The sequence below is a fragment of the Oncorhynchus kisutch genome, linkage group LG22 (assembly GCF_002021735.2).
Source record: "Oncorhynchus kisutch isolate 150728-3 linkage group LG22, Okis_V2, whole genome shotgun sequence".
Taxonomy (NCBI): Eukaryota; Metazoa; Chordata; class Actinopteri; order Salmoniformes; family Salmonidae; genus Oncorhynchus; species Oncorhynchus kisutch.
The window spans coordinates 1,072,857-1,097,631 of record NC_034195.2 but is presented as its reverse complement, the minus strand read 5'-3'; the positions used below and the strand labels follow the sequence as shown (position 1 = coordinate 1,097,631).

At 43.0% G+C, this 24,775-nt stretch overlaps 1 long non-coding RNA gene across 1 annotated transcript; it reads left to right on the top strand.

Annotated features, from left to right (window-relative positions):
• Positions 1 to 1,012: 1,012 nt before the first annotated feature.
• Positions 1,013 to 7,819, top strand: LOC109867534 (uncharacterized). The gene is made up of 3 exons (XR_002251821.2): positions 1,013 to 1,226; positions 7,099 to 7,135; positions 7,476 to 7,819. It is a non-coding gene; the product is annotated as an uncharacterized LOC109867534 (long non-coding RNA).
• The last annotated feature ends 16,956 nt before the right edge of the window (positions 7,820 to 24,775 follow it).

Below are 24,775 nucleotides of genomic sequence, written 5' to 3'. Positions count from 1 at the left end.
CATGTTATGAATATTAATTTCATGAATTAATCATTGCATAACTTTTTAAATAGTATAACAATAAACTATTTATATATATTAACCACAATATGTCAGTGGAACACCTGTTCTCCTTGCCTCCCCTCTCCCATCTCTCTCTCTCTCTCTCTCTGTCAATCTACTGACCTAGTGAACTTGAGGTAATTACGACTCCTATAACTGGTATGTCATATTTTTATTGTGTGAGCATGTTGTGCATTAAAACTGATAGAAACATATTTAAGCTTTAATCAATTGTTGATGTTTTATCAGTACTAACACTAAACTACAACACTCATTTGATATTAGTAATGAAGAATGTACATAGACTAACATGTTATAACACATTTTATGAATGTCTTAATTAACTATTTGTAAACATTTATTACAGTTCATAAGCATTTATAACATGAATGATCATATAGGCCTATACAGTTTTCTAAGCATTTATAACATGAATGATCATATAGGCCTATACAGTTTTCTAAGCATTTATAACATGAATGATCATATAGGCCTATACAGTTTTCTAAGCATTTATAACATGAATGACCATATAGGCCTATACAGTTTTGTAAGCATTTATAACATGAATGACCATATAGGCCTATACAGTTTTGTAAGCATTTATAACATGAATGATCATATAGGCCTATACAGTTTTCTAAGCATTTATAACAAGAATGATCATATAGGCCTATACAGTTTTCTAAGCATTTATAACATGAATGATCATATAGGCCTATACAGTTTTGTAAGCATTTGTAATGGCTTATTCATGAGAGTTATTTTAAAGGGGCAATCTTGGAATCCTAAATGAATTATATGTACCCATTGACTCTTGAAGAATAATACTTATAAATGCCTAATGAGCCTAGTTCAAGTGTCATGCCCCATCAGAACCCAAAATATAAGCTTGCTTTACTCCAATGTTTGTAAACAAAGTACATTTAAATACATGCTATAAAGCTTAATAAAGAGTTATAGAATTTAGGATTGTTCGTTTTTCTCACACAAAAATCAGCATGCATGTGTTGACCAGGGTAGTTGAGTATTCATGATGAAAAACACATGTTTTGTTGTGTCTTGTGACACCATAGGTTAGTGCTGTATCTTGTGACATCTCCGATGCAGTGAGAGCGGGACAGTGGTGGACTAGCATGGATATGATGCCCTCTACTGCCCCACCATAGCTCACACAACTGCAGGTAAGGAAGAAATAAGAAACCTGTTTGTTGGACGATGTAAAAACGAATCAATACATCGACCATCAGTGTAGTACACCTATCTTTACCTTTCACTTACAACAGCTTTGATGTGATTTATTGACAAGTGCCTTGGTTTTATTGTCAATTACAGTGTAGAATTCAGTCTGGGTACATGAACAATTGAGACATCTAATGGAAACAGGATATTTGAGTGAGTGATGTAAGTACTGTTTTGTTCATGGTGCTTTATGAGGTGAAAAGGAAATGGTTGTGTGATGGCATTGTTGAAGCCTACAGGATCATAATTCTGTGTAAGCAATGCGTGACAATATCTTCTATATATAAGCTGATAAACCATAGGGTGCATGATTCACCTGTCTCTACGTCTTGGTGTCTGTCTTGGTCTCTGCCTCTACTTCTTGGTTGCTGCAAGGCCCATTTGCAAAATCGTCCCTGTTACTTTCAAGGTGGCACTTTTCACTGGATATCAAATTTAACCGACTGTGTCTTTAACGGACAGATTCCCTTACAGTTTCACATTAAGCAAACGTTGCATTCCAAGTTTGCGTGTCACTAATACAGAGGAGCCCTTCTCCCCAAATTAGAGGACACCAACAATATCCAATGAAGAGCCGCAGAAATATTTGCCACCACATATTCCAATACATGTGTCGAGTAGGGACCATTACATTTTGGCAGATGATTTTGCCAGACTTTATGCCTTTAGTTGCATGGCTGGGGAATATAGGACTAGGCCTACATGGTTAGCAAGCTAATTCTGGCACCAAATTACCCACAGTAAATAAACAGTATAGATGTGGTCAAAGTATGGATCAGACCCCCTACCTATCCTACCATCAGATCCTGAAGCACCGCCGCAATACATAATAAGTTACAGCGAAGGGTGTCAGCGACTCTAAATAGTAAGATTTACTATTTCCAAGAAGTATAACATCTGTCCCTGTAACGTAAGCCTACTATGACCACATTATTTAGCATTAATTGATTAAAACTCAATCACAACAAGAAAGCTATAGAGGGATATATATATACATGTATATAGAGGGATGAAAGAGAGAGGGATGAAATTGTGACAAGCAGTTGCATCTTGTTTTTTTATTGTTTACGTTACAGAGCAAGACGTGCAAATTGTATTGATACTGTAGTTATCTGGTTGGTCGGTGTGGAGCCTATATTAAGCTTGGGGCCCAGACTGACCCTCATGACACGTGTCACCTCTCATGATGTAGAATAATGCAAGAGCCAACCTTCTCTTGCAGATGTTAGGATATGATGATATTACAGGGCATGACAGGGCAGTATATCAGGCTGACAGGGGGCCGGCAGCGTCATTTTCTGTTACCATAAAGACCGTAGGAAAAAATACCATGTAGAGGGAGGGATAGACAACTGACATCCACTATTAGCATTTAATACAGTGCCTCACTCATCTGCCAGTGGCTTGCCATCCTCTCACAGCTGCTCTTCATTTCTCATCATTGTTTCTCTCATAGGTGAGGATTATAGTGGGATCTGATAGTGCTCCAGCATCCATAATGTGCTCCTGTCTCTTGACTGTTTCGAACCGTGTCTAGTATTGCAGTTGTGTATTAACTGTTGGTTTCTGCATATTGTGAGGTATTAAGATCTCAGTTGAAGTGTGGTGCTTTATGGCTCAGTTCGTAGAGCACAGCGCTTGCAATGATAGGCTTGTGGGTTAAATTCCCAGGGCCAGCCATGCAAAAAAATCTATGCATGCATGACAGCTAAGTTGTTTTTGGTTAAAAGCATCTGTTAAATGGCATACAGTATAATTGTGGAGGTAAATATAGGTCTGTATCCACACCGTAGTTAGTTTTGGATGTAAAATATGTTATTTGTAATGATTCATTATGTGCACCTGATTGACAGATATTAAGGAATTTAAATGATTAATTTATTTTATTTCATTGCTGGACTGTTTTGCGTCACCAAATGTGAATCTAGCTATTCAGGAGGTATAGTTAGCTCAATAGTTTGAGCCATCTAGGTCACTAAGAATAGTTTACTTCGTAGGTAGAATGCATGCATGAAGATGCTCAAGGGAACCTGGATGTTTTACTTCCGCTATGTCTGTGTAATCTTATGCAAAAATGTATTTTCCTGAATACATCGTCTTCTAGATGTCAGGAATGCATAGAAATGAAGTATAAACAATGATCAGAATATGAAACCTTATTATTTCATGAAATAATAAAACAAGTTGCATTTTGTTTGAGTTTTTACATTCTTTACAAAAATAACTGATATTGAACTTTTTGGAACTATTCGCTTATTTTTTTGTGTTGTCATTTCTCCAAACTCTATGTAAATTGTATTTTCGAAACAGTTAGGAGGAAACAACAACAATTTAGGGAAGTTGAAAGAAAAGCAAAAAAATATATATACACTATAAGTAAAAAGTTTTAGAACACCTACTCATTCAAGGGTTTTTCTTTATTTTACTCTTTTCTACATTGTACATGGAATCATGTAGTAACCAAAAAAAGTGCTCAACAAATCAAAATATATTTTATATTTGAGATTCTTCAGATAGTCACCCTTTGCGTTAATGACAGCTTTACACAATCTTGGCATTCTCTTAACCAGCTTCACCTGGAATGCTTTTCCAACAGTCTTGAAGGAGTTCCCACATATGCTGAGCACTTTTTGGCTGCTTTTCCTTCACTCTGCTGTCGAACTCATCCCAAACCATCTCAACTTGGTTGGGGGATTGTGGAGGCCAGGTCATCTTATATGGGGTGGCAGGTAGCCTGGTGGTTAGAGTGTTGGACTAGTAACCGAAAGACTGCAAGATCGAATCCCCGAGCTGACAAGGTACAAATCTGTCGTTCTGCCCCTGAACAAGACAGTTAACCCACTGTTTCTAGGCCATCATTGAAAATAAGAATTTGTTCTTAACTGAACGTCCTCTCACTGTCATCTGCATTTATTGTCAGCAAACATAACATGTGTAAATATTTGTATGAACATAACAAGATTCAACAACTGAGACATAAACTGAACAAGTTCCATAGACATGTGGCTATCAGAAATTGAATAATGTGTCCCTGAACAAAGGGGGGTCAAAATCAAAAGTAACAGTCAGTGTGGCCACCAGCTGCATTAAGTACTGCAGTGCATATCCTCCTCATGGACTACACCAGATTTGCCAGATCTTTCTGTGAGATGTTACCCCACTCTTCCACCAAGGCACCTGCAAGTTCCCGGACATTTCTGGGGGAATGGGCCCTAGCCCTTCTTCTCCGGTCCAACAGGTCCCAGACGTGCTCAATGGGATTGAGATCCGGGCTCTTCGCTGGCCATGGCAGAACACTGACATCCCCCTCTTGCAGAAAATCACGCACAGAACGAACAGAATGGCTGGTGGCACTGTCATGCTGGAGTGTCATGTCAGGATGAGCCTGCAGGAAGAGTACCACATGAGGGAGGAGGATGTCTCTGTAGGATGTCCCTGTAACGGACAGCGCTGAGATTTCCTGCTATGACAACAAGCTCAGTCCGATGATGCTGTGACACACCACCCCAGACCATGATGGACCCTCCACCTCCAAATCGATCCCGCTCCCACTCCAGAGTACAGGACTCGGTGTAACGCTCATTCCTTTGACTATAAACGCTAATCTGACCATCACCTGGTGAGACAAAACCGCGACTCGTCAGTGAAGAGCACTTTTTGCCAGTCCAGGCTGTTCCAGCGACGGTGGGTTTGTGCCCATAGGCGATGTTGTTGCCGGTGATGTCTAGTGAGGACCTGCCTAACAACAGGCCTACAAGCCTTCAGTCCAGCCTCTCTCAGCCTATTGTGGACAGTCTGAGCACTGATGGGGGGATTGTGCATTCCTGGTGTAACTCGGGCAGTTGTTGTTGTCATCCTGTGCCTGTCCCGCAGGTGTGATGTTCGGATGTACCGATCCTGTGCAGGTGTTGTTACACGTGGTATGCCACTGCGAGGACGATCAGCTGTCCGTCCTGTCTCCCTGTAGCGCTGTCTTAGGCATCTCATAGTACGGACATTGCCATTTTTCCCCCTGACCATATCCGCAGTCCTCATGCCTCCTTGCAGCATGCCTAATGAGCAGGGACCCTGGGCATCTTTCGTTTGGTGTTTTTCAGAGTCAGTAGAAAGGCCTCTTTAGTGTCCTAAGTTTTCATAACTGTGACCTTAATTGCCTACTGTCTGTAAGCTGTTAGTGTCTTAACGACCGTTCCACAGGGGCATGTTCATTAATTGAACAAGCATGTTTAAACCCTTTACAATGAAGATCTGTGAAGTTATTTGGATTTTTACTAATTATCTTTGAAAGAGGGTCCTGAAAAAGGGGCGTTTCTTTTTTTGCTGAGTTTACAATGGTATTGAAACCTGGAAGGGACACAATGTTATACTATACACACACGCCTTGCTTTTTAGCATTGAATGTTTTAACCGCAAAACACCAGTCTCAATGTCAACAGTGAAGAGGCGACTCCGGGATGCTGACCTTCTTGGCAGAGTTCCTCTGTCCAGTGTCTGTGTTCTTTTGCCCATTTTAATATTTTCTTTTAAGTTGCCAGTCTGAGATATGGCTTTTTCTTTGCAACTCTTTTTCTTTGCAACTCTGGACAAAAAAAATGCTTTTCTTTAAAAACAAGGACATTTTATAAGTTACCCCAGACTTTTGAACGGTACTGTATATATATGAAGTCTTAACCTTGGTGGCTCCCAGCCAAACTGATCAATCGGGGGAGAAGGGCCTTGGTCAGGGAGGTGACCAAGAACCTGATGGTCATTCTGACAAAGCTTCAGAGTTCTTCTGTGGAGATAGGAGAAGCTTTCAGAAGGACAACCCACCCTGCAGCACTCCAAGAATCAGGCCTTTATGGTAGAGTGACTAAACGGAAGCAACTCCTCCGTAAAAAGCACATGACAGCCCGCTTGGAGTTTGCCAAAAGGTACCTAAAGGACTCTCAGTATATGACAAACAAGATTCTCTGGTCTGATGATGCCTTAATGCCAAGCGTTACTTCTGGAGGAGACCTGGCACTATACCTACGGAGAAGCATGATGCTGGCATCAGCATCATGCTGTGGAGATGTTTTTTAGTGGCAGTGACTGTGAGACTAGTCAGGATCGAGGCAAAGATGAACGGAGCAAAGGACAGAGAGATCCTTGATGAAAACCTGCTCTAGAGCTCTCAGGACCTCAGACTGGGGCGAATGTTCACCTTCCAACAGGACAACGACCCTAAGCACACAGCAAAGACTAAGCAGGTGTGGCTTCGGGTCAAGTCTCTGAATGTCCTTGAGTGGTCCAGCAAGAGACCGGACTTGAACCCGATCAAACATCTCGGCAAAGACCTGAAAATAGCTGTGAAGCAACGCTCCCCATCCAACCTGACAGAGATTGAGAGGATCTGCAGAGAAGAATGGGAGAAACTCCCCAAATAGTCATAGACTATTCTCTCGGCTACCGCATGGCAAGCTAATCAAATGGCTACCCAGACTATTTGCACCCCCCTCCCACGCTGCTGCAACTCTATTATCAATGTATAGCCACTTTAATAACCCCATCTCCATGTACATAATTACCTCAAATACCTCGACACCGGTGCCCAGTACCCCCTGTACAGTATATGACCCTGCTATTGTTATTTACTGCTGCTCCTTAATTCTTTGTTTTTCTTATCTCTTACTTTTTTGGGGGTATTTCCATAAAACTGCTTTGTTGGTTAAGGGCTTGTAAGTAAGCATTTCACTGTAAGGTCTACTCCTGTTGTATTCGGTGCATGTGACAAATTAAATTGGATTTGATTGTCAGATCTATATCATGTCACAATTTGTCTTCATCGCACAGGAAAAAGATGACATCGAGTCGCAGTGGTCATCTGATGGTAAATATACTGATCTAATCCAATTTTCCCCTCCAATATGGAAAGCTGTTTTGTTCTTGCTCTCTTTTTATTTGACTTTTATCTATACAAGTAACTCAATTATTTACAAAAATATGAATGTCAAAAGGCAAGCACAGCAGCGATCGAAGATACAAATATCTTTCCTTATCTAATCAAATAACCATAGAGTAACTATGTTTACAAATGGTAGCACAAGATGGTATCAAGAGAAATACAAACTCACTAAGCCACCTTGTTTCCATTGGTGAGTCACACATGTTTTTGCCTAGTCTTGGTCTGTGTTAGCTGCTCTAACACCCGTTCTCCCCCTGTTCTCTAGAGCTTGATGCTTTTGATTACCCATGACCTGCTGGAGGAAGAAGCAGTCAGGGAAAAGGCAGCGTATATAGAAGATAACTGCTCTGCTCCCGGATATGCCTGGGGGTCTTCATGAGCTGCAGGTGTCGTACCACTCTGACCAATGTATTCTCATTTGATCTGCTTTGAATACCTGACATGTGAAATCACCCATTACAGCCATACAAAATCCTAACTTAATTATCTTCTGTGCTACATATTGATTTTGCAGTATGTATTAAAGCTTATTTTGATTTGCATGGAAACTAAATGAATTGAATGAAAGGAATCGATCTAAAACCTCCTCCTTGGAATCTGTGCAAAAAGCTGAATCCGACCATTGAGAGACACACTGTGTAGACACTGGTGCCACATTGCTTAAAAAGTTGGCCCAGACCATCAACGAGTTTGATGACGACAATATATACACTGCTCAAAAAAATAAAGGGAACACTTAAACAACACATTGTAACTCCAAGTCAATCACACTTCTGTGAAATCAAACTGTCCACTTAGGAAGCAACACTGATTGACAATAACATTCACATGCTGTTGTGCAAATGGAATAGACAACAGGTGGAAATTATAGGCATTTAGCAAGACACCCCCAATAAAGGAGTGGTTATGCAGGTGGGGACCACAGACCACTTCTCAGTTCCTATGCTTCCTGGCTGATGTTTTGGTCACTTTTGAATGCTGGTGGTGCTTTCACTCTAGTGGTAGCATGAGACGGAGTCTACAACCCACACAAGTGGCTCAGGTAGTGCAGCTCATCCAGGATGAGGCAAGGTTTGCTGTCAGCGTAGTGTCCAGAGCATGGAGGCGCTACCAGGAGACAGGCCAGTACATCAGGAGACGTGGAGGAGGCCGTAGGAGGGCAACAACCCAGCAGCAGGACCGCTACCTCCGCCTTTTGCAAGGAGGAGTAGGAGGAGCACTGCCAGAGCCCTGCAAAATTACCTCTAGCAGGCCACAAATGTGCATGTGTCTGCTCAAACGGTCAGGAACAGACTTCATGAGGGTGGTATGAGGGCCCAACGTCCACAGGTGGGGATTGTGCTTACAGCCCAACACCGTGCAGGACGTTTGGCATTTGCCAGAGAACACCAAGATTGGCAAATTCGCCACTGGCGCCCTGTGCTCTTCAAAGATGAAAGCAGGTTCACACTGAGCACATGTGACAGAGTCTGGAGACACCTTGGAGAATGTTCTGCTGCCTGCAACATCCTCCAGCATGACCGGTTTGGTGGTGGGTCAGTCATGGTGTGGGGTGGCATTTCTTTGGGTGGCCGCACAGCCCTCCATGTGCTCGCCAGAGGTAGCCTGACTGCCATTAGGTACCGAGATGAGATCCTCAGACCCCTTGTGAGGCCATATGCTGGTGCGGTTGGCCCTGGGTTCCTCCTAATGCAAGACAATGCTAGACCTCATGTGGCTGGAGTGTGTCAGCAGTTCCTGCAAGAGGAATGCATTGATGCTATGGACAGGCCCGCCCTTTCCCCAGACCTGAATCCAATTGAGCACATCTGGGACATCATGTCTCGCTCCATCCACCAACGCCACGTTGCACCACAGACTGTCCAGGAGTTGGCAGATGCTTTAGTCCAGGTCTGGGAGGAGATCCCTCAGGAGACCATCCGCCACCTCATCAGGAGCATGCCCAGGCATTGTAGGGAAGTCATACAGGCTCGTGGAGGCCACACACACTACAGAGCCTCATTTTGACTTGTTTTAAGGACATTACATCAAAGTTGGATCAGCCTGTAGTGTGGTTTTCCACTTTAATTTTGAGTGTGACTCCAAATCCAGACCTCCATGGGATGATACATTTGATTTCCATTGATCATTTTTGTGTGATTTTGTTGTCAGCACATTCAACTATGTAAAGACAAAAGTATTTAATAAGAATATTTCATTAATTCAGATCCAGGATGTGTTATTTTAGTGTTTCCTTCATTTGTTTGAGCAGTGTATATACTGTACTCGTATATTATATTTAACATTTATTTAACCAGGCAAGTCAACACATTTTTTATTTACAATGATGGCCTACCAAAAAGGCCTCAGGCATGGACAGGGGCTCGGATTCCAATAAAAATGTAGGACAACACATACATCATAACAAGAGAGAACAACACCACATAAACGGAGACCTAATACTACAACACAGCATGGTAGCAACACAACACCACAACAACACGGTAGCAACACAACACCACAACACCACATAAACGGAGACCTAATACTACAACACAGCATGGTAGCAACACAACACGACAACAACATGGTAGCAACACAACATACATCATAACAAGAGAGACACCACAACACCACATAAACGGAGACCTAATACTACAACACAGCATGGTAGCAACACAACACCACAACAACACGGTAGCAACACAACATACATCATAACAAGAGAGACACCACAACACCACATAAACGGAGACCTAATACTACAACACAGCATGGTAGCAACACAACACAACAACAACACGGTAGCAACACAACATACATCATAACAAGAGAGACACCACAACACCACATAAACGGAGACCTAATACTACAACACAGCATGGTAGCAACACAACACGACAACAACATGGTAGCAACACAACATACATCATAACAAGAGAGACACCACAACACCACATAAACGGAGACCTAATACTACAACACAGCATGGTAGCAACACAACACGACAACAACAAGCAAATTTATTTTTATATAGCCCTTCGTACATCAGCTGATATCTCAAAGTGCTGTACAGAAACCCAGCCTAAAACCCCAAACAGCAAGCAATGCAGGTGTAGAAGCACGGTGGCTAGGAAAAACTCTCTAGAAAGGCCAAAACCTAGGAAGAAACCTAGAGAGGAACCAGGCTATGTGGGGTGGCCAGTCCTCTTCTGGCTGTGCCGGGTGGAGATTATAACAGAACATGGCCAAGATGTTGAAATGTTCATAAATGACCAGCATGGTCGTATAATAATAAGGCAGGACAGTTGAAACTGGAGCAGCAGCACGGTCAGGTGGACTGGGGACAGCAAGGAGTCATCATGTCAGGTAGTCCTGGAGCAAGGTCCTAGGGCTCAGGTCCTCCGAGAGAGAGAGAGGAAGAGAGAATTAGAGAACGCACACTTAGATTCACACAGGACACCGAATAGGACAGGAGAAGTACTCCAGATATAACAAACTGACCCTAGCCCCCCGACACATTAACTACTGCAGCATAAATACTGGAGGCTGAGACAGGAGGGGTCAGGAGACACTGTGGCCCCATCCGAGGACAGGAAGGATATAACCCCACCCACTTTGCCAAAGCACAGCCCCCACACCACTAGAGGGATATCTTCAACCACCAACTTACCATCCTGAGACAAGGCTGAGTATAGCCCACAAAGATCTCCGCCATGGCACAACCCAAGGGGGGGCGCCAACCCAGACAGGATGACCACATCAGTGAATCAACCCACTCAGGTGACGCACCCCTTCCAGGGACAGCATGAGAGAGCCCCAGTAAGCCAGTGACCCAGCCCCTGTAATAGGGTTAGAGGCAGAGAATCCCAGTGGGAAGAGGGGAACCGGCCAGGCAGAGACAGCAAGGGCGGTTCGTTGCTCCAGAGCCTTTCCGTTCACCTTCCCACTCCGGGGCCAGACTACACTCAATCATATGACCCACTGAAGAGATAAGTCTTCAGTAAGGACTTAAAGGTTGAGACCGAGTTTGCGTCTCTGACATGGGTAGGCAGACCGTTCCATAAAAATGGAGCTCTATAGGAGAAAGCCATGCCTCCAGCTGTTTGCTTAGAAATTCTAGGGACAATTAGGAGGCCTGCGTCTTGTGACCGTAGTGTACGTGTAGGTTTGTACGGCAGGACCAAATCAGAGAGATAGGTAGGAGCAAGCCCGGGTAATGCTTTGTAGGTTAGCAGTAAAACCTTGAAATCAGCCCTTGCTTTAGCAACACAACACCACAACAACACAGTAGCAACACAACATACATCATAACAAGAGAGACACCACAACACCACATAAACGGAGACCTAATACTACAACACAGCATGGTAGCATCACAACACGACAACAACACGGTAGCAACACAACATACATCATAACAAGAGAGACACCACAACACCACATAAACGGAGACCTAATACTACAACACAGCATGGTAGCAACACAACACGACAACAACACGGTAGCAACACAACATACATCATAACAAGAGAGACACCACAACACCACATAAACGGAGACCTAATACTACAACACAGCATGGTAGCAACACAACACGACAACAACATGGTAGCAGCACAACAAAACATACATCATAACAAGAGAGACACCACAACACCACATAAACAGAGACCTAATACTACAACACAGCATGGTAGCAACACAACACGACAACAACACGGTAGCAACACAACACCACAACACCACATAAACGGAGACCTAATACTACAACACAGCATGGTAGCAACACAACATACATCATAACAAGAGAGACACCACAACACCACATAAACGGAGACCTAATACTACAACACAGCATGGTAGCAACACAACACGACAACAACATGGTAGCAACACAACACGACAACAACATGGTAGCAACACAACACGACAACAACATGGTAGCAACACAACATACATCATAACAAGAGAGACACCACAACACCACATAAACGGAGACCTAATACTACAACACAGCATGGTAGCAACACAACACGACAACAACACGGTAGCAACACAACACCACAACACCACATAAACTGAGACCTAATACTACAACACAGCATGGTAGCAACACAACACGACAACAACATGGTAGCAACACACCACGACAACAACACGGTAGCAACACAACATACATCATAACAAGAGAGACACCACAACACCACATAAACGGAGACCTAATACTACAACACAGCATGGTAGCAACACAACACGACAACAACATGGTAGCAACACAACATACATCATAACAAGAGAGACACCACAACACCACATAAACGGAGACCTAATACTACAACACAGCATGGTAGCAACACAACACCACAACAACACAGTAGCAACACAACATACATCATAACAAGAGAGACACCACAACACCACATAAACGGAGACCTAATACTACAACACAGCATGGTAGCAACACAACACGACAACAACACGGTAGCAACACAACATACATCATAACAAGAGAGACACCACAACACCACATAAACGGAGACCTAATACTACAACACAGCATGATAGCAACACAACACGACAACAACACGGTAGCAACACAACATACATCATAACAAGAGAGACACCACAACACCACATAAACGGAGACCTACTACTACAACACAGCATGGTAGCAACACAACACGACAACAACATGGTAGCAGCACAACAAAACATACATCATAACAAGAGAGACACCACAACACCACATAAACGGAGACCTAATACTACAACACAGCATGGTAGCAACACAACACGACAACAACACGGTAGCAACACAACACCACAACACCACATAAATGGAGACCTAATACTACAACACAGCATGGTAGCAACACAACATACATCATAACAAGAGAGACACCACAACACCACATAAACGGAGACCTAATACTACAACACAGCATGGTAGCAACACAACACGACAACAAATGGTAGCAGCACAACAAAACATACATCATAACAAGAGAGACACCACAACACCACATAAACGGAGACCTAATACTACAACACAGCATGGTAGAAACACAACACGACAACAACATGGTAGCAACACAACACGACAACAACATGGTAGCAACACAACACGACAACAACATGGTAGCAACACAACATACATCATAACAAGAGAGACACCACAACACCACATAAACGGAGACCTAATACTACAACACAGCATGGTAGCAACACAACACGACAACAACACGGTAGCAACACAACACAACAACACCACATAAACGGAGACCTAATACTACAACACAGCATGGTAGCAACACAACACGACAACAACATGGTAGCAACACAACACGACAACAACACGGTAGCAACACAACATACATCATAACAAGAGAGACACCACAACACCACATAAACGGAGACCTAATACTACAACACAGCATGGTAGCAACACAACACGACAACAACATGGTAGCAACACAACACGACAACAACATGGTAGCAACACAACATACATCATAACAAGAGAGACACCACAACACCACATAAACGGAGACCTAATACTACAACACAGCATGGTAGCAACACAACATGACAACAGCATGGTAGCAACACAACAACAAGAGAGACACCACAACACCACATAAACGGAGACATAATACTACAACACAGCATGGTAGCAACACAACACCACAACACCACATAAACGGAGACCTAATACTACAACACAGCATGGTAGCAACACAACACCACAACACCACATAAACGGAGACCTAATACTACAACACAGCATGGTAGCAACACAACACGACAACAACATGGTAGCAACACAACATACATCATAACAAGAGAGACACCACAACACCACATAAACGGAGACCTAATACTACAACACAGCATGGTAGCAACACAACACCACAACAACACGGTAGCAACACAACATACATCATAACAAGAGAGACACCACAACACCACATAAACGGAGACCTAATACTACAACACAGCATGGTAGCAACACAACACGACAACAACATGGTAGCAACACAACATACATCATAACAAGAGAGACACCACAACACCACATAAACGGAGACCTAATACTACAACACAGCATGGTAGCAACACAACACCACAACAACACGGTAGCAACACAACATACATCATAACAAGAGAGACACCACAACACCACATAAACGGAGACCTAATACTACAACACAGCATGGTAGCAACACAACACGACAACAACACGGTAGCAACACAACATACATCATAACAAGAGAGACACCACAACACCACATAAACGGAGACCTAATACTACAACACAGCATGGTAGCAACACAACACGACAACAACATGGTAGCAGCACAACAAAACATACATCATAACAAGAGAGACACCACAACACCACATAAACGGAGACCTAATACTACAACACAGCATGGTAGCAACACAACACAACAACAACACGGTAGCAACACAACACCACAACACCACATAAACGGAGACCTAATACTACAACACAGCATGGTAGCAACACAACATACATCATAACAAGAGAGACACCACAACACCACATAAACGGAGACCTAATACTACAACACAGCATGGTAGCAACACAACACGACAACAACATGGTAGCAGCACAACAAAACATACATCATAACAAGAGAGACACCACAACACCACATAAACGGAGACCTAATACTACAACACAGCATGGTAGCAACACAACACGACAACAACATGGTAGCAACACAACACGACAACAACATGGTAGCAACACAACACGACAACAACATGGTAGCAACACAACATACATCATAACAAGAGAGACACCACAACACCACATAAACGGAGACCTAATACTACAACACAGCATGGTAGCAACACAACACGACAACAACACGGTAGCAACACAACACCACAACACCACATAAACGGAGACCTAATACTACAACACAGCATGGTAGCAACACAACACGACAACAACATGGTAGCAACACAACATACATCATAACAAGAGAGACACCACAACACCACATAAACGGAGACCTAATACTACAACACAGCATGGTAGCAACACAACACCACAACAACACGGTAGCAACACAACATACATCATAACAAGAGAGACACCACAACACCACATAAACGGAGACCTAATACTACAACACAGCATGGTAGCAACACAACACGACAACAACACGGTAGCAACACAACATACATCATAACAAGAGAGACACCACAACACCACATAAACGGAGACCTAATACTACAACACAGCATGGTAGCAACACAACACGACAACAACATGGTAGCAGCACAACAAAACATACATCATAACAAGAGAGACACCACAACACCACATAAACGGAGACCTAATACTACAACACAGCATGGTAGCAACACAACACAACAACAACACGGTAGCAACACAACACCACAACACCACATAAACGGAGACCTAATACTACAACACAGCATGGTAGCAACACAACATACATCATAACAAGAGAGACACCACAACACCACATAAACGGAGACCTAATACTACAACACAGCATGGTAGCAACACAACACGACAACAACATGGTAGCAGCACAACAAAACATACATCATAACAAGAGAGACACCACAACACCACATAAACGGAGACCTAATACTACAACACAGCATGGTAGCAACACAACACGACAACAACATGGTAGCAACACAACACGACAACAACATGGTAGCAACACAACACGACAACAACATGGTAGCAACACAACATACATCATAACAAGAGAGACACCACAACACCACATAAACGGAGACCTAATACTACAACACAGCATGGTAGCAACACAACACGACAACAACACGGTAGCAACACAACACCACAACACCACATAAACGGAGACCTAATACTACAACACAGCATGGTAGCAACACAACACGACAACAACATGGTAGCAACACAACACGACAACAACACGGTAGCAACACAACATACATCATAACAAGAGAGACACCACAACACCACATAAACGGAGACCTAATACTACAACACAGCATGGTAGCAACACAACATGACAACAACATGGTAGCAACACAACACGACAACAACATGGTAGCAACACAACATACATCATAACAAGAGAGACACCACAACACCACATAAACGGAGACCTAATACTACAACACAGCATGGTAGCAACACAACACGACAACAGCATGGTAGCAACACAACATGACAACAGCATGGTAGCAACACAACAACAAGAGAGACACCACAACACCACATAAACGGAGACCTAATACTACAACACAGCATGGTAGCAACACAACACGACAACAACACGGTAGCAACACAACACGACAACAACACGGTAGCAACACAACACCACAACACCACATAAACGGAGACCTAATACTACAACACAGCATGGTAGCAACACAACATGACAACAACATGGTAGCAGCACAACACGACAACAACACGGTAGCAACACAACACCACATAAACGGAGACCTAATACTACAACACAGCATGGTAGCAACACAACATGACAACAACATGGTAGCAACACAACACGACAACAACACGGTAGCAACACAACACCACAACACTACATAAACGGAGACCTAATACTACAACACAGCATGGTAGCAACACAACACGACAACAACATGGTAGCAACACAACATGACAGCAGTGCAACATGGTAGCAGCACAAACATGATACAAACATTATTGGGCAGACAACAGCACAAAGGGCGAAAAGGTAGAGACAACAATACATTACGCGAAGCAGCCACAGGTGTCAGTAAGACTGTTCAGTTTGAGTGGGTTTTTTTTGCAGCTCGCTCCAGTCGCTTGCTGCAGCGAACTGAAAAAAGGAGTGACCCAGGGAGGTGTTTGCTTTGGAGACGTTTAACAGAATGTGACTGGCAGAAAGGGTGTTGTATGTGTAGGATGAGGGCTGCATTAGGTATATCAGATAGGGGGTAGTGAGACCTAAGTTTTATAAATAAGCATCAACCAGTGGGTCTTGCGTTGGTTATACAGAGATGACCAGTTTACAGAGGAGTATACTGTAGAGTAATGTGATGTGTCGTATAAGGAGCATTGGTGGCAAATCTGATGGCAAATGGTAAAGAACATCTAGCTGCTCGAAAGCACCCTTTCCTGCCGATCTATAAATTGCATCTCCATAATCTAGCATGGGTAGGATGGTCATCTGAGTTCATTTAGCAGCTGGGTTGAAAGAGGAGTGATTACGATAGAGGAAAACAAGTCTAATCAAATCAAATCAAATTTATTTTTATATAGCCCTTCGTACATCAGCTGATATCTCAAAGTGCTGTACAGAAACCCAGCCTAAAACCCCAAACAGCAAGCAATGCAGGTGTAGAAGCACGGTGGCTAGGAAAAACTCTCTAGAAAGGCCAAAACCTAGGAAGAAACCTAGAGAGGAACCAGGCTATGTGGGGTGGCCAGTCCTCTTCTGGCTGTGCCGGGTGGAGATTATAACAGAACATGGCCAAGATGTTGAAATGTTCATAAATGACCAGCATGGTCGTATAATAATAAGGCAGGACAGTTGAAACTGGAGCAGCAGCACGGTCAGGTGGACTGGGGACAGCAAGGAGTCATCATGTCAGGTAGTCCTGGAGCAAGGTCCTAGGGCTCAGGTCCTCCGAGAGAGAGAGAGGAAGAGAGAATTAGAGAACGCACACTTAGATTCACACAGGACACCGAATAGGACAGGAGAAGTACTCCAGATATAACAAACTGACCCTAGCCCCCCGACACATTAACTACTGCAGCATAAATACTGGAGGCTGAGACAGGAGGGGTCAGGAGACACTGTGGCCCCATCCGAGGACAGGAAGGATATAACCCCACCCACTTTGCCAAAGCACAGCCCCCACACCACTAGAGGGATATCTTCAACCACCAACTTACCATCCTGAGACAAGGCTGAGTATAGCCCACAAAGATCTCCGCCATGGCACAACCCAAGGGGGGGCGCCAACCCAGACAGGATGACCACATCAGTGAATCAACCCACTCAGGTGACGCACCCCTTCCAGGGACAGCATGAGAGAGCCCCAGTAAGCCAGTGACCCAGCCCCTGTAATAGGGTTAGAGGCAGAGAATCCCAGTGGGAAGAGGGGAACCGGCCAGGCAGAGACAGCAAGGGCGGTTCGTTGCTCCAGAGCCTTTCCGTTCACCTTCCCACTCCGGGGCCAGACTACACTCAATCATATGACCCACTGAAGAGATAAGTCTTCAGTAAGGACTTAAAGGTTGAGACCGAGTTTGCGTCTCTGACATGGGTAGGCAGACCGTTCCATAAAAATGGAGCTCTATAGGAGAAAGCCATGCCTCCAGCTGTTTGCTTAGAAATTCTAGGGACAATTAGGAGGCCTGCGTCTTGTGACCGTAGTGTACGTGTAGGTTTGTACGGCAGGACCAAATCAGAGAGATAGGTAGGAGCAAGCCCGGGTAATGCTTTGTAGGTTAGCAGTAAAACCTTGAAATCAGCCCTTGCTTTGACAGGAAGCCAGTGTAGAGGCTAGCACTGGAGTAATATGATCAATTTTTTTGGTTCTAGTCAGGATTCTAGCAGCCGTATTTAGCACCAACTGAAGTTTATTTAGTGCTTTATCCAGGTAGCCGGAAAGTAGAGCATTGCAGTAGTCTATCCTAGAAGTGACAAAAGCATGGATTAATTTTTCTGCATCATTTTTGGACAGAAAGTTTCTGATTTTTGCAATGTTACGTAGATGGAAAAAAGCTTTCCTTGAAATGGTCTTGATATGTTCTTCAAAAGAGAGATCAGGGTCCAGAGTAACGCCGAGGTCCTTCACAGTTTTATTTGAGACGAATGTACAACCATTAAGATTAATTGTCAGATTCAACAGAAGATCTCTTTGTTTCTTGGGACCTAGAACAAGCAGTTCTAAAAGTAGAAAGTTTGCAGCCATCCACTTCCTTATGTCTGAAACGCATAGCAGTGAAAGTTAACATTATGTTTTCGAATAACATCCCCAAGAGATAAAATATATAGTGAAAACAATAGTGGTCCTAAAACGGAACCTTGAGGAACACCGAAATTTACAGTTGATTTGTCAGAGGACAAACCATTCACAGAGACAAACTGATATCTTTCCGACAGATAAGATCTAAACCAGGCCAGAACTTGTCCGTGTAGACCAATTTGGGTTTCCAATCTCTCCAAAAGAATGTGGTGATCGATGGTATCAAAAGCAGCACTAAGGTCTAGGAGCACGAGGACAGATGCAGAGCCTCGGTCCGATGCCATTCAAATGTCATTTACCACCTTCACAAGTGCCGTCTCAGTGCTATGATGGGGTCTAAAACCAGACTGAAGCATTTCGTATACATTGTTTGTCTTCAGGAAGGCAGTAAGTTGCTGCGCAACAGCCTTTTATAACATTTTTGAGAGGAATGGAAGATTCGATATAGGCCGATAGTTTTTTATATTTTCTGGGTCAAGGTTTGGCTTTTACTGCCACTTTTAGTGAGTTTGGTACACATCCGGTGGATAGAGAGCCATTTATTATGTTCAACATAGGAGGGCCAATCACAGGAAGCAGCTCTTTCAGTAGTTTAGTTGGAATAGGGTCCAGTATGCAGCTTGAAGGTTTAGAGGCCATGATTATTTTCATCATTGTGTCAAGAGATATAGTACTAAAACACTTGAGCGTCTCTCTTGATCCTAGGTCCTGGGAGAGTTGTGCAGACTCAGGACAACTGAGCTTTGAAGGAATACGCAGATTTAAAGAGGAGTCCGTAATTTGCTTTCTAATAATCATAATATTTTCCTCAAAGAAGTTCATGAATTTATCACTGCTAAAGTGAAAGTCATCCTCTCTTGGGGAATGCTGCTTTTTGGTTAGCTTTGCGACAGTATCAAAAAGGAATTTCGGATTGTGCTTATTTTCCTCAATTAAGTTAGAAAAATAGGATGATCGAGCAGCAGTAAGGGCTCTACGGTACTGTCTTTTCAAGCTAGTCGGAAGACTTCCAGTTTGATGTGGCGCCATTTCCGTTCCAATTTTCTGGAAGCTTGCTTCAGAGCTCGGGTATTTTCTGTGTACCAGGGAGCTAGTTTCTTATGAGAAATGTTTTTAGTTTTTATGGGTGCAACTGCATCTAGGGTATTGCGCAAGGTTAAATTGAGTTCCTCAGTTAGGTGGTTAACTGATTTTTGTCCTCTGGCATCCTTGGGTAGACAGAGGGAATCTGGAAGGACATCAAGGAATCTTTGTGTTGTCTGTGAATTTATAGCACGACTTTTGATGTTCCTTGCTTGGGGTTTGAGCAGATTATTTGTTGCAATTGCAAACGTAATAAAATAGTGGTCCGATAGTCCAGGATTATGAGGAAAAACATTAAGATCCACAACATTTATTCCATGGGACAAAACTAGGTCCAGCGTATGACTGTGACAGTGAGTGGGTCCAGAGACATGTTGGACAAAACCCACTGAGTCGATGATGGCTCCGAAAGCCTTTTGGAGTGGGTCTGTGGACTTTTCCATGTGAATATTAAAGTCACCAAAGATTAGAATATTATCTGCTATGACTAAAAGGTCCGATAGGAATTCAGGGAACTCAGTGAGGAACGCTGTATATGGCCCAGGAGGCCTGTAAACAGGAGCTATAAAAAGTGATTGAGTAGGCTGCATAGATTTCATGACTAGAAGCTCAAAAGACGAAAACGTCATTTATTTTTTTGTAAATTGAAATTTGCTATCGTAAATGTTAGCAACACCTCCGCCTTTGCGGGATGCACGGGGGATATGGTCACTAGTGTAGCCAGGAGGTGAGGCCTCATTTAACACAGTAAATTCATCAGGCTTAAGCCATGTTTCAGTCAGGCCAATCACATCAAGATTATGGTCAGTGATTAGTTCATTGACTATAATTGCCTTTGAAGTAAGGGATCTAACATTAAGTAGCCCTATATTGAGATGTGAGGTATCATGATCTCTTTCAATAATGACAGGAATGGAGGTGGTCTTTATCCTAGTGAGATTGCTAAAGCGAACACCGCCATGTTTAGTTTTGCCCAACCTAGGTCGAGGCACAGACACGGTCTCAATGGTGATAGTTGAGCTGACTACACTGACTGTGCTAGTGGCAGACTCCACTATGCTGGCAGGCTGCTGCCTGGCCTGCACCCTATTTCATTGTGGAGCTAGAGGAGTTAGAGCCCTGTCTATGTTGGTAGATAAGATGAGAGCACCCCTCCAGCTAGGATGGAGTCCGTCACTCCTCAGCAGGTCAGGCTTGATTGAACCTTAGCCGGCAGATTGGATATTTGTTGAGAGCAGGACAGTGTACTGTCTAGCCACACTCCCACGTACTTGTATGAGGTGACTACCTCAAGATTTAAACCCTCAGAGTGAATAATCACAATGGTGGGTAGAGGGTAATTATTTTTACTGAACCACATGACCTTTGTTTTGTGGGTGTTCAAAATAATGTTAAGGACAGAGAAAAACAACTGAACACTGCGAATGCTTTGTTGTAGAACCTTTAACACAAAATCCGGGAATAGGCCAGCTGAGTATAAGACTGTATCATTTGCATATAAATGGAAAGGAGAGCTTCCAAACACCCAGATGCTTTCTTGGGGTCAAGATTAAGGAAAGCCTTTAGCACCTCGGACTCAGTGACCGACTGCAGGGAGAAACTGTGTACCAGGGCAGGGGAAAAATAGGGAGGAGCATTGGGGCTAGTTGCATTAGAAGGGCTGAGAAATGAGGAAATATTGGACGGGCAAGGAGGCATGGCTGAGTCAAATAGGAATCCTGACTTAATGAAGTGGTGATTAAAGAGCTCAGGCATGTGCTTCTTGTCAGTAACAACCACATCATCAACATTAAGGGACACGGGCAGCTGTGAGGAGGAGGGTGTGTTTTCCAGGTCTTTCACCGTTTTCCAGAACTTCTTGGGATTAGACCCACAGGGAGAGGACTGCTCCTTAAAGTAACTAACTTTGGCCTTCCGGATCGCCTGAGTGCGATTATTTATCATTTTTCTGAACGACAGCCAGTCAGCCTGACTATTTGTGTGCCGAGCCTTTTGTCAAATGGTGTTCTTGAGGTGGAGGAACTCTGCCAGATCACGGTCACACCAGGGGCTGAACAATTTTTTTATTCTAATTTTCTTTATGGGGAGTGTTCTAGCTTCTGGTCCTGAGTAACAGGCACTTTACTTTGGGCACGTCATTCATCCGAACTTCCGAACACTGCCCCCTAGCCCTAAGAGGTTTAACAAATGTAAAAAAAGAAGGTCCAAGCGTCTTCGACAGAGGGGATCAAGCTGATTCTATACCAATTTAAAGAGGCCAGGTCATGAAGGAAGGCTTGCTCATTAAAGTGTTTTAGCAATGACAAATCAGGACAGGTTGTTTAACTGAGAAACCATTACGAGCACAGGCTGTAAAACAGTGGTCACTCAGGTCATTGCAGAAAACACCAAACTAATATCAGGATTATTTGTGAGGATAACATCAAGAAGAGTAGACTTTTCTGGGTGTTTGGAGATACAATGGGACTGTTAATACTCTGAGAAAGATTTAGGGAGTCCTATTGCTTTAGGACTTGTTCAGTTGGTTTAACCATGTCCCAGTTTAGGTCACCTAGCAGGACAAACTCAGACTTAGTGTTAGAGGAGAAGAGAGAGCTTAGGGCAGGTAGGGTATAGGCCGGTGCTGATGGTAGGGTATAGGCCGGTGCTGATGGTAGGGTATAGGCCGGTGCTGATGGTAGGGTATAGGCCGGTGCTGATGGTAGGGTATAGGCCGGTGCTGATGGTAGGGTATAGGCCGGTGCTGATGGTAGGGTATAGGCCGGTGCTGATGGTAGGGTATAGGCCGGTGCTGATGGTGGAAGATAACATCCAGCAACAGTCAACAAAGGTAGGGTATAGGCCGGTGCTGATGGTGGAAGATAACATCCAGCAACAGTCAACAAAGAGCTATTTGAATGCTTAATTATTCATGCTTAAAACCAGCAAATCAAATTGTTTGAGTGACAGACTTGGTGACAGAGCACTCAAGGTGTTGGTAAAGATGGCCACTTCACCAGCTTTGGAAGATCTGTCGAACAAGGTTATAATCAAAAAGGTTAACATCAGTATTCAAAACACTCTTTCTTAACCACGTCTCAGTAATGACCAACACATCTGGATTGTAGCTGTGAACCCACATTTTCAATTGATACATTTTAAGACAGATATAACACAGAGGCAAAAGTGAATAAGGCAGACAAAGAGGTACAGTAGATTGTATTCCATATTGTCCTCACTCTGGAAACAAATACCGCCGGTCTTGACAATATCTAAGATTTGACTGAGTTACAGTTTGTTTTTATACAATCTGTCAATTTAAATAAATTAGTGGGACAACTGATATAATATAAGTTTTGCGAGTCAGAAGGTAAAGGGTTCTTCTACATAGAATAGTGTAGGAAATCCCAAGACATAGTGTCTATAATACTGCAATAAGCTCGAATAGTTGCTATCACAAACTCCAAACCCAGCACAAGTGTCACTGACTAGTTGAATATTAATTTCCCACTCAGCAAACCATTTATGTACTTATATTTATGTACATATACAATCATTTGGCTGAACTTGTCAACTGTCTATGTCAAATTGTTTTGTGTTCTAATTGTAGCCCTGGTTCTCCTGAAAATAAAATGGTAAAACCCTTCATTGTGAGGCTAAACATAAGGGTTAGACATGCATATAAAAGGCAACTAAATGAAATGGCCATTTTTGCTGGCGTCTCAGGGTTGATAGGGTTGCACCGACGTCACTCGGTTGTGTCACGCCATCGTTAAGAATGTTTTCAAGACACTCTCAGCCATAGTGACTCCAGAAAAGGAGTGACGCACAGTCATTCATAATAGGGGCCATTGATTGTTTTAAAGCATAGTCGCCTGGAAATACGATGACATTGCTAAAAAGCAGGCAAAACATTAGTAGGAAACAACTTTGTCATCATTATGATGTCATCAAATTTACTTTAGTGATAAAGTAATTATCTATCAATTAATCTGCTATTAACAGCAGATTACATGCACCTAAGTGTTAAAAGAAACCTGCTTGCCACCGAAAACCCACAATAAAAAACCAGCAGTTGATCTCGTGTGTCAAGCGAATTTGATACCAGACAGCTGCATCGAGGTTCTTTAACTCAATCACGATTAGCATGATTTAGTTAAACATTTTAGATGTTAATTCATATTTAAAAATATTATTTACATTTTATTAAACATTTAATCATTTAATTAATGAACTAATTAATTAATTAATTAAACAAAATCCACAAGATGTCATTGAGCACCTGTTCTCCTTGCCTCTTCTCTTCTCCCTCCCTCCCTCCCTTCTCCTCTCTCTCTCTCTCTCTCTCAATCTCTCGCTCTTTCTCCCCACCTCCGATCCCATCTCACCTTTGAGCAACCTTTGAGCAACAGAGGGCTGTTTGCTTGCCCACTTCTTTCTTAGGAATTTGTCATTATTTGTAGATATTTAATTTGCAGGCATTGCAGTGAATATTAA